The sequence below is a fragment of the Strix aluco genome, chromosome 4, assembly GCF_031877795.1.
Source record: "Strix aluco isolate bStrAlu1 chromosome 4, bStrAlu1.hap1, whole genome shotgun sequence".
NCBI lineage: Eukaryota > Metazoa > Chordata > Aves > Strigiformes > Strigidae > Strix > Strix aluco.
The window spans coordinates 37,604,097-37,616,567 of NC_133934.1; the positions used below are offsets into that span (position 1 = coordinate 37,604,097).

General features: G+C 37.0%; 1 protein-coding gene across 1 annotated transcript in view; it reads right to left on the reverse strand.

Annotated features, from left to right (window-relative positions):
- Nucleotides 1-12,471, reverse strand: part of TENM3 (teneurin transmembrane protein 3) — a 423,548-nt gene that overhangs the window by 105,340 nt on the left and 305,737 nt on the right. The gene's annotated exons all lie outside the window — the stretch shown is intronic.

Here is a 12,471-nt window from a genome sequence, read left to right on the forward strand (position 1 = left end):
GATGTGCAAATCAACTGTCAGTGATTTGCATTCATTTGCTTTTTTCTAAGATAATAGGATGCCTTGGATGTTGCTGCAGATCAAACAGTGAATTAAAAAGTTAATTAAAATTTTAAATAAAGTGAATTAAAAGTTACAAAGATAAATTCTTTATTTATTACTTTTTTTCTCAAATCAACAAAAGCCTGTTATTTCTAAATTTAAAATAACTTAAAAGTACATGCTTTTGAGCATGTTCAAAAGGTTAGTCACCAGGAGCACAATATAAACGTTTCTGAACCTGTATTCTGAATGTAAGCCATTTCAATATAGCATTATATGAAAAACTTAGTGATACCTATCAAGATCAATACAGTAACTGAAAAAGTTTTCTTTAATCCTGAACTGTTGAATGGGTCCATTGATTTTACTGTTTCACCTGTAAAAAAAATCCAACCTTTATACTCTATTCCTCATTTTTTCTTGGAACCTTTTAAGAAAGAATTAGCAAAGCACATCACAAAAAATTTCTGAGAAAAAAAATAGCAACAAAGATATATCAGCTATCTACTGTGGATAAACTTACTTTCTTTGACCACTAATCAAAGACAATTATATGCCATTTCAAAGTATTGTTGCGTTTGAACTGTTAAGGAAGATGTGTGGTAGTCTCGGTGTAACTATTTTTACTACCTTCACCGAAAAATGGAACGTTTATTCCTCTGAAAACTTTTATGGCTTGATGTTTCATTTTAGTTGTCAAGCCAGGGACTTTTATATAACAATGGTCTAATTCTGTCAACAGCACTATGTGAGGCACATTCAAAGCTTAAGGGAGAATCCAGATTTCTTAAAACAGAAACAAAGATCATTATTCAGTAGCCTCTTATTTAAATAAGATTTATCTCTTATGTCTTGTTTCAGATTTGTCCATTTATTCTGATGATCACTGAACATTCCCCATTATGTAATAGTCTTCAGTATTACCTAAATAGTCTTTAGTATTATCCTGGGCTTTCTCCTGAACATAGTTTATTTTTTTTCAGATAATGTTGTTCACAGTTAACAAGACGGTGAAAAATCATTACAGGTACAGAAATGATGGGGAAGTGCATATTAGATAGCTGACGCCTTTGAGATGAGGGTTGTTTTATCTCTTTTAGTTCATACAAAGGCATGAAAAACATTCCATAAATTTTGGGTTTCTATCTAATAAAGTCATAATCAATGATTTTGTTGTCAAGTATTGTGGGGGAGGAAAAAAAAATTCCCCTGATTTATGCTTTTCAAGACTGGGTTAAGACTGCAGGATAATTACTCCTCTGTATTCCTTCAGGCATTTCTTTACTCTCTTCCTTCTCAATCTTTAACTCCTTCTCTTTCCTCCCTTAAACTTGCTTTCTGGAAAACAGCTGAGGCTCAGGTTTGTGCTTATCTATTTTAGTTTTTTTCCACAACTGCAACAGAAGTCTTGCTCAGGGCGACATCCTTTAGATCGCAGCCCTCATAAAGTGTTAAGAAAAGCAATGCCAATGTAATGTCTCAAAAGTCATTGGAAACATCTGTCTTAGGCAAGAGCATCAATGAATGGGCCCAACCATTTATATAGTTCAAAAGCCTTATTTATTAGAAAAAAACCTCCCAAACCCAACAAAACCCCACAAATCTCTTGAGGGAATATCATCATAATGAAATGGCACTATATGATCATGCATAACCTATTTGCATGTTGATGGCATAGAGAAATGCAGTCCGATGAAAAGATTTAAGAACCAAAGGAACAAGAATCAGGGGCCAATTAATGTGATGTTCAAAGGACACACCGAGCTGGGATTTTATAGTATATAGTGAAACACTTGTGTTGCATATTTCCATCCCATGACAGGCTGAAAAAGATCAAAGCTTTTTTATTCCATATTAAGAATGACAGAATATTACAGCAAACATGCAATAAGGAGAAATGTAATAAGCTTTAATAAACGATGATAATAAAGTTTGATAAGAACTTTTGGAATGTCACCAAATCTGGAATGTAAGATGAAAGCATCTGCATGTAGAGATTGTAGTGTGTTATTTGGAACCCCATGGAGCTAAACTGTGATTAGAACTACATATTTTTCCATAAATTAGCTTTTGTTTTGAATTTCCTGCTGAGATCATATGGAAGTTGATTGAACGTGGAAGTCAATATATAGGTTTTCTAATCCTTTGCTGTTTGTTAGGCTTCATGATATCACGATTACAGTGGTCCACTTGTAGATCAAAGGTATGTGATTGAGGCCAAAACAAAATAACCTATAACCTCTTTACAAAACTTCTTCACGATGATTTAGATCTATCCATGATAATTACCACTCACCTACCTGAACTGTGCAATTATGTAGATGTATAAACCAATCACTACATGCAGATCAGCTTGTAAAACCACAGAATTACCACTTAAATCCATATTTAAAAACAGAATGGATATGCTGAGTTCACCACCAAAGAGGCCTTTTTACACAACTCTACCTTGCCTCAACACCTCCAATATAAACTTGTAAGCCATTAGTTATCTGCGTAAGTAAACAATCTTGTGCAAATCTGTGGTTCAAAAAACCAAGGTTTAAGTCAGCTCAGTGACTGCAGTCATCCCCCTACTGAAACCTCTCCACCACACTCTGTTTTAGCTCAGTTCCTCACAGGGACACAGTTCCTCACTACATAACCAGGAATCACGACTGCCTAAGCAGCTGTGTGTCTGGGCCAGAGACACTCAGGAGGGACTGGCTACTAGATGGAGCATCCTTTCTTATATAGTCATTAATGCGTTTTATGTGCATTGGTATAACACACCATGTTCCTCCAGAAGCCTTGCTGAAGTGAGATGTGGCTTTTATGAAACTATTCCTGTGAACAAAGATATACTGTAGGTACATGAAAAATACTGCTAATAATAATTTATCATATACGATTTATGAAAGGAACCTATGACATAAAGACAATCTTACTGCTAATTGTTTGTAAAGCCAGTGATTTGTTGCTCACAAGCCAGTCTGTAAGCCACTTTGTGCTGTTTAAAAGTTATGTAAGCCTTGGGAAAAACAAGTTAGGATTACAGTTTCACATTGATTTTTTTCCCATTAAAATAAAATCAGCCACGACACTGAACTGTAAAATCTTACAGGTGATATTAAGAATAGGCAGTCAGCACTAAAGCAGCAGTCACTTATAAAACTGATGAAGAAAACCAACTACTCCTTTTACTGTCTGAAAAGATATTGGATCAGTAATAAGGACATGTTTCAAAATAATCCTCTTCTTTTGGCTCAATATGAATTGAAATAACAAGAAGGATTTTCAAACATGTGGATACCTCAGTATCATTACCTCTACTTGAGATAACTAACAGGAGAGAGACAGAAAAGAAGCTTCTGGGGACAAAAAACCTGGCAAATAAGTTGAAAACATAAAGAACTATTCCTTGGCAGTGTGAAAACATTTGGAGCGAGTCAAATGAGGACCCACTGTCCAGCAGAAATGTCTCAATAAAAACTGGTGTGAAACTTGGTGTTTCAAAGATGAAAGAGAAGATGAAACAACAGATGAGTTCGGAGCTTTCACAAGTGAAGATAAATTTACTGTACCCAGTTATTGTGTTACACCCTGTGAAACTCACATAAACCAGTGGTTAGCAAAGGGTGTTAATTCTAAGCAGATGGCTGCTGTTTGAGAGTTTTCAAGGTGTATTACTGAAATAAAAATAATACTTGTCTTGTACTATAGTACTTCTAAACTTAGAAGTATTTTTCAATAAAAAACAGAGGAAAGATACCTGTTTCTTTACTTAAAGGTTTCTGGAGCTAGCTAATCTTCCAAATTGCTGACACTCATTTATAATATCTAACCCCCTCCTATATTACTCCTTCTATAGAGTTATTAAGAGAGATGCTTTTGTGTGATCCTCTTTCAGCAAATGTTGGCAAAACCACTCTCCTTTTGTTTGATTGGTTTTATTATTGAGGAAAATTAAGCATTTCAAATGCGAACATCCACATCTAAACAGTTGTAGCATTTTTGTTTTTCCTGGATTATAAAACTACAAATGCTGTTATAGGTGGCTATTCCTAAGAGACAGCATTTTTTTGTTGTTTTTGTGAATGAAATTGTCTGAAATGGCATCAATGTGAAAATGAAGGATCTCGTACTTAAAGATTCCGGTGTACTTCAGAGGACACCTAACCTTCATCCATAATTAATCACTGCAGTGGGGTAATTACACCTATATAAAACCCATGTGTTCTTGCAATCTCAATCATAAATGTAGCATCAAATGATATTGCTCAAAGCAAGTTTGGACACATGTACTTGACCTTTTTATTCTAATGTGCTTGTATATGGAGAGATTTACCAAAATCTCATCTAAATCAGACATTTTTAACAGCATGAATTTTTTAAGGCATTCAAAAAGAGACAAAGCAGTTCTCTTCATAGAAAAGATTCACGAAAAGACTCCAATTTACAGGAAAGATGCAATTTATGCACAAAACTACCAGTTTTAGTACATGTATTATAATTCACATATCACAGCAGATAGCACATCTCTAAGGGCTGGCTTCTTTCTTCACACACACGAGTTAGAAATGAATGGAAACTACCAGCAAAGAAGAGGAGACTGTAATCCTATGTCCGCAACAACTTGAGTAATCACATCTCTGCTTTGCAAAATCTCTTAAACATAAGCATACATTTGCTTACATACTACTAAAACATACTATATGTTTACCTGCATTGATAAAAATAGGAACTACATCTCTGGATTACTCAAAGCTTGCTATTTATAAAAAAAAAAGTAGCTGGTGTAATTTAACTTAATTTCTTATTAGATTGAAAAATTGCTACTACTTGGGGGTCTGCCAAAAGATTATAGGAGGAGAGTAGAACAGCCCACATCTCTACATAACCTGCTTGCAAGAGATTTCAGTATTCCTGGAAACACCATCCAGATTTTGAAAACTCATCATATTGCATCACAGTATGATGGCAGAATCACACAGTGTGGGACCTATGGACAATGACATCATGTCATCTTGCAGTTTATTACTACACCTGTTATATTGCCAGGATTACTGGGTTTCAATTTGCTCCACTGAGCAAAAGTGGAAGGGTGACAGGACTATTGCCAAAAACCTTGTGATAAATCTTAATTAGAATACAAGCCTTTTTCAGAGCAGAGGTGGGTATGCTCCTTGACAGATTAACTTTTTTAATCCCTTGAAATCTTGTCAAGTCTCTTTTAACCTCCTGACTGCCAATTACATGTTCCTAAATCCTTCTGTGTGAGGATTATCTTTCTCAATGAATGTTTTACTCTCAGTGCCACTAACAATAATAGCATGTGACATCCACAACACCAATCAAATATTAATACTGTGCACTCCTGAAATTGTAAATATTATGCTTTGCACTTAGTCTGAAACACAGTAACAAGATCTTAACTTAAAAAACATCAACTAAAGGCATTATCCATAAAGGTATTCTTGCAAGAGACAAGAAAGTACATTTAATGTTCATGCTTCAAGACATAGATGTTCAACATGTTTAGATTTTGTACTATTTCAATGAAAGATGTTAAAAACATTTTCAGCCCAATTCAGCCCAATAAGGTGGTGAAGTATAACTTCATTTTCTGACTAGTCATTCTCTCTCTCCCAGTTTTGAAAGAAAGATAAACATAAGAAATTACATTATTGTTTACAAAATATTTCCACACTAAAGAGGCACAATGAGCTCATCAGCAATGCTGTAAACATTGTATGAAACTCACAGATATCTGAAAGTCATAGCTATGGGATACTAGGGAAAATGAATTTATCTCATGTTAGACATAGCTGAAAATCTCTGCAATGCAGAAAGCCATGGAAGTACTAGCTGTAATATTAAGCTTCATGTGAAAGCATAAAAACAGTGTGGGCAGTCACATGTGTATCTGAATACCATGATTTACAAAGCACATGCAGAAATGACTGAAAGGAGTTGCCTGAACCAATGTTAGTAAGACATGGCCTACAAATATCAATCATCTGGATTTTAGAGTTCTGTTTTTAAAGATTATTAAGTGATGAAACGGAACTAGGACACTGGTACTTCAAACTTCGAGGACTTTCCTAAGGTCCATTCAGGATGCTAAAATCCTTGAGAAATTTCAGGACGTGGCTTCTACCTGCTAAATAATTGTGCTGTATTGCATTCACCAGGTATATGACCACACACTGAAGGTCCAGCTGAAGAGACTACACACCCTTTGGTCCTGCCTTGTAGTTAGACCACATACCTGCTCTTCTGTCAGAGAAGAGCAACATGTGTCACTGATGTCTAAAACAACAGGCAAACAGATTTTAACAGACAGCAGAGCAGAGCTGGGGTGTTGCCATCAGAGGCAACCAGCTTCTGGCTGCCCATGACATTTGGAACTGATCAAGACCCGGAAATGTTCATTCTGGACAGAAGCAAGACATCACCATGTACCTAATTCACAGCTTCTTACTCTTGAGAGGTAGCCACTTCCAACTCTCACCAAGCTTGAACTGATACCGGAAACCTTTAGTTTGGGAAAAGAAAGGATGACAGGGAACACTGCTGTTGCCTTCCTTCAGCCTTCCCTAAAAGTCCCATATGTATTGTTAAAATGAGAAATTGCCTACAGCTTTGCAAGGAGCAATGTACTTTCTGTAGTGCTGGAGATGGTGGCTGCCTTCACAGCCCCAGATACAGGCACACACTGAGCAAGAACATGAGACATTGATGTGGTTCTCCTAAGTGCTTGGTGCAATCAGACAACACTAAAAAACTGTGCTTAGATAGCTGATATGCTTTCTCAGAAAGATTCATAGAAGAGAAGTTTCCCTGCTGTAGATTTTCAGATGGTAGTTTGAATACATTGTGATATATGGATTTGGAAAACTGTAAAATCTCAGAGGATTTTCTTCAAATGATGACAGCAGACCAAGAGGAAAGACAAAATATTTGGTGTTTGGTTTTTTGTTTTGTTTTGGGGTTTTTTTTGTTTGTTTTTTGGGGGTTTCTTTTGGGGAGGTTTTTTTTGGGTTTTTTTGGTTTTTGGTTTTTTTTTTTTTTTTTTTAAGAATCAGAAATATAAATGTATTAGTCTACTTCAATGCTTCCAATTTGATGGAAAGTGAAACGGGGTGAGAGCATAAACCTGGCAAACTGTAAAAATCTGCCATGTATCTGCAGACAGGGAATGTATTTCCAACTCACACACCTCAGTGAGGCTCCAGTCATAGCTAAGGTCCCAGCACAACCTAGGGAAGCAGGCAGAAATGGGGAGAGAATGTGCAAAACCAAAAGTTCTTGATGAAACTCTCAGTGACAATAGCATTACAATACTCAAAATTAAATGTAGGTCAAAGAGAAAAACAGTTTCTATAAACACATAGTGAAAGGTGATTAATGGCAACTAAACTATATGCTCCCTCATGCCTGCTAATTACAATACCTATGCTGGGTATTATAATAAAAATTCCATTTAAATGGCATTTTTAATTAAGTTGTTTTCCTCATTCTTGGCAGTAATTGAGCTTTACAAACAGCAGAATAATGTTAACTTGGCATTGCAATCAGAAAGAAATATTATATTGTTCTTTATTGATAAAGTAAAATTGATTCAGTTTGATTACAGGTATATTCAGTCATTGTTTTAGTCACAAAAATTCAGTTCCATAATTTCACAGCTTTAAGTCCATTAGTTTTGTGGAGGGTGGTTCTGCCCTACTATGACTTCTGCTACTGAGTCCAACAAGAAAGGCATTTGGTCCTCTGCAATCTGGGAATAGATGTGAATGCCAGCAGCTGTCACACTAAATCCTGAATAATATGGGAGAACCAAAGACAACAAGCTTGGAAACAGCACTGGAGACATGGAAAGTTAACCTCAGTCAGCAGAAACAGACAATTTTCTAATTTTTAAGGATTACATAAAACTCGCCTGCAGGATATTTAATTGACCCTAAAATGTAATTTTCACACCCTGCATCCTTCTGTGCCAGTCTCCTCTAATGATGAAACCTGTTTGCCATTTTTCCTGGCAGCCTCCTTCTTCTCTTTCTACCTTAAAACCTCTTATCTGAAGTTGCTCTGTTATTATTGTCAATAAGTTTTTGAGATAACTCTGAAGATAGTTGTCCATTATTAGAAATCTATTGGCATGTAAATTTTCAGCTTACTTTAAGTATCTTGAGATGATGATAAAACAGTAACATTTTCAGATGGACAAAAAGCATGAATGCACAATGTAATAACCACAGAATAAGCACAATGTATCTATTTTTATACAAGTGTGGAAAATAGGAATTATCCGTAATTATCAAACACGGCTTTCAAATCTGGTATCTCTTTTCCATTCACATTTCATTTGTAATTTGTGTTATGACTGTACGGTCATCTCTGTGTCACAACAGAACAGCAGTTTTTCTACTGTTTCTCACAGAATGAAATATAAACTAAAAGATATGTTTTCCCAGACAATGTTTCAGTTAAGTCTAAATATTAGCTTTCTTTTCTGTTCAAAATGGATTTGCTTAACTGTTCACAGTAAGCAGTAGTGATAAAAGTAGTCCTGTGGCCTTTTTAATTAAATAAAATTCCTCTTTCTCTTTTTTTTCCTACAGAAGAGATGTCCTTCTGTTATCACTGATATTTAAATATTTGCTTTATCACAAAGAATAGCTGGCTGGTGTATATTCTTGTCCTGACCATCGGCTGCAGAGCTAAGGCTAATAAAATGACCAATCCCAAGGTACACAGAAGGTAAAATTCTCAACAGACTTGGAAGTATGACAGATTGTTGTGAAGAAGTCAGGACAGCAGAGGCTTGACTGAATAGGTCAGGTGTCACTGTGTATTCAAAGATTGTTCTGTGTTCGTAGAAACCTATTCAGTAGACATAAGACAACATTCATACATGCATGCAATCTTTCAGCATACAGCTCTTCAAGCTTATTTGACTGAATCTGGTATTGTGTCATTCCAGCACTGAGTGAGATCACTGTTCACCTCTCCAGTTCCATGCACAGTGAAAATGGCACTAACTTGTTTTATTGACTTCGACAATGCCAAGATAGGGCCATTGGCAATGAAGAATCAACTGTCAGAGCAATTCCTAGGGAAGAAAGAGGGGCCCTGATGTTCCCAAACTCTTATTAATTTCATCCAGCTGTTGAATCCACACTAAAGAAGAAATAATTAGTACAGTACCAATCAGTCTGTTAATATGGCTGGTCAGAGTCTGTGCTGTGCAACAATGTATTAGAAACAACTCCTCCTGACTGATGTAGTTCTCTATAATTGCACAGTGAATTTTTCTGTCAGAAAAAAAAACACAAGAGAGAATATCCCAAAAGGTAAAAATGAAGGATGGAGGCTACATATGAAACTTTGATTTGATGTCCGTGTTTGACCTAGGAGTTGCTCTACAAAACTTTCCCTTCATTCGTTCACTGCAAATGATGGATGCTGAACGAGGCAGTAAGCCATGGAGAGACAAAGGACAGAGTTCTGTTTTGTCTTGCACATTGTAAAGCTGGACTCTATTTCTGGCTCTCACACAGACTCCCTGTACAGAGTTTGGGTAAAACTATTAATGTGTATATAGAGAGAGGTCAAACTAAGGCAACTTCATATTTCTTACTCTTTCATGGCTTAAATTTAATACTGCTCTTCCTAGTCTTCCAAACAGGGAAAAAGATTCTAAAATGTTCATGTTGGAAAAAAATTGGTCATTTTCTTCCTCGGTTGCAAACCTGATTACAGAAAGCAGTTAAGCAAATGAGCAGCTCGAAGAAATTCCAGTGTAATCTTTATCCCCAAATGAGGCAGTTTATATTCTTTATTCCCCATCTTTTTAACCCATTATTTCAGGGAACTTTTCTTTGAATCCTCTACTCTAAACTGGAGCTATTTTTTAATTCCACTCCTCTACATGTTGCTGCTCTATCTTTTTGTTCAGCATTTGCATGTTTCTGTTGCTTAACTCCTTGTTTCTCAATGATTTAACAGTGGATGAAGCATCTAACAAAGGACCAACATTTCCCACAACTCCTATTTTCTCTAAAAATTAGGAGGTCTCATTCACAGGAATGGTAAACTTAAACATTTTTGTACATTGTAAAATAGTGGAGAGACACAACAAGGTCTAGAAAAGCAAGACTATTCGGGGAGGCTGGAAGTGAGACTTTCTTTCCTTTAGACTGAAATAACATTTTCAATTCCTTGTGACCACCAGGATTGCACTCAGCGGCCCCACAATGCAGTGTTTGCTCTGGTCTCTACCCATGCTGACACCCTCTGCTCTCATCTCCTCTTTGTAGACTTTGTAAATGTAGGAGTCTTTCCTGTCAGAGTGATGGAAGAAGTGCAAGACAGACCAGACTCTCGATGTAGCTCCTTCCTCTGGCTGGGCTAATTGATGGAGCAGTAATTGACTGAGCAGTTCTGCAAAGGCAGACATGAAGTCTAGCAAATTGTCTCTTCTGCCTTATGTTGCCTGAGCAGAGGCAGCAGGATCTGAAGTCACTTTCTCTACCCTGTATCCACTGCAACTAAAATAAGCCTGGGCATGCCACATTCATCTCTCTGCCTTTCTGAGAAGGGCCTGGTTACATCACCGTTCACCGGGTGAGTGGTCCTATTAGTTCTTCAGTCTGCAGCTGCCACAGTCACACAGCGGACATCAGCCACACTACGTTCCTTATCAACGTGTACTGGCATATTTTGCAGCAAGGGCTGTAGCATTTTCACGCTTGTGGCAATGTCTCTCTGTGAAGTTCAAAACATGTCTCAAACAGGCTTTACAAATGTGACACGCCACCTCAGCTGCTGTAAGCCTCAGCAGACAAGCCAGACCACTGTGTTAGAGGCATGTCACAGGATGCCAGAGGTCACACAATACCGCAGTCCTTCCCATCTTTTTATGTTACGACCAATTTCTTAGTCAGTCATTTCCCTTTCACACCTGTTATGAAAAGGTTAACCAAGATGAAAGACTGTTTCCATCTTAGATTAACGATTTCCACTGATTTATACTTGGATGGCCTATTAAATGGAGAGTATTTCTGATATTACATCTGTAGAGATAGAAAAAACCACATATATGAATGAGTGTAATCCATTCAAGGTTTTATGGACCCGAAGTTCTCTAGAGAGCGTCCCTGAGTGCTGGATTTTACATTTAGATTGCTGAGTTAGCTGAAATATGTGTAATATCACCAGTAGGCAAAGAGCTCCCTATTGACTATGGGTAGAGGAAGACCCTTGTGCATTGTTTATTTCAGCAAGGATGTGAGCTGGCGAGTGCCCATGAAATGTTGTACAGCTATATTTTTTTTTTTTTACAGGGTATGTGAATAAATGATGTGTGGAGCTGAAAGCTCTCACTCACTGGAAAGCTCGGCTCTTTTTCCCGAATACAGGAATAGAGGCGCATTAGACATGCTTGTATTTCTTAATGTGCCTGTGGGAGAAATAATCCGGTACAGCTATCTTCCTGTGCCCCTCAGATTCATAAGTAATCTGGCTCTTCAGGGCTAGCAAAGTGTAGAGCTCAGCTCAGAATCAGGTCTTCAATATTTTACTATCTGTACGGCTGCTTTTTCCAGTTCTTGACAGTGATAATTCATACTGGATTCCTTCTTTTGTATTTATGTATTTATTTAGTAGCAGATGTTTGCTTCTGATGACTTATGAGGCAATATTATGGAGACTGAGTGCAATTAATTTGTTTTATAAATGGGATTATTTCAATCCCACTTTAAAAAAAGATGTAGTGTCAGAGCTTAACTCCAAACCACACTTTCATACTCCTGTGCACATTCACACGAAATAACCACAAATCCAATGATCAAAAGGGGCTGGACAGCAGTGCCAAGCCCTATATTTGCATACATGCCTTTTGCTCTTTGGGGCTGGCAGCTGAGGTGCCAAGAGAGTTCAGGGGGGCTCTGCTTTGCCTCTTTGGCAGAGAGGAATTTCTCCAGCTACTCAGCCACCCAGTTTTTTTGCATTGTTCACAGGAGCTTCAGCTCGGTAAGAACAACTTCAAAGGCTTTAGAGAGTTTACGCTGTGCCTTGGATTGAAATGTAGCAAGCCTGTTTCAACAAAGGCAATGAAGATTTAAGGATCATAAAGCCTTCTAGGCTATATTATTAATTCACACTGATTTTAAGAAGAGGAAGTAAAGATTGACTCTCCTCTTCTTAAAGACTCTGAATCTGAATGCAATCAATATCAAAAACAGACCCTTACACTTATATTTCCATAACTGTGGTGACTTAAATTTCTAATTAAAAAAATCAGGTAAAAGTCTTTGAAGGCCATTTATGGACTCAGAGGTGAAAAAATCTGTAATTTGGACAATGCCGCTGGAAAAGTTACAAGCACAAGAAGAGCCTTTCTGTTCCCTTATTAAAGCCAATGCCAATTTTCTCATAGACAAG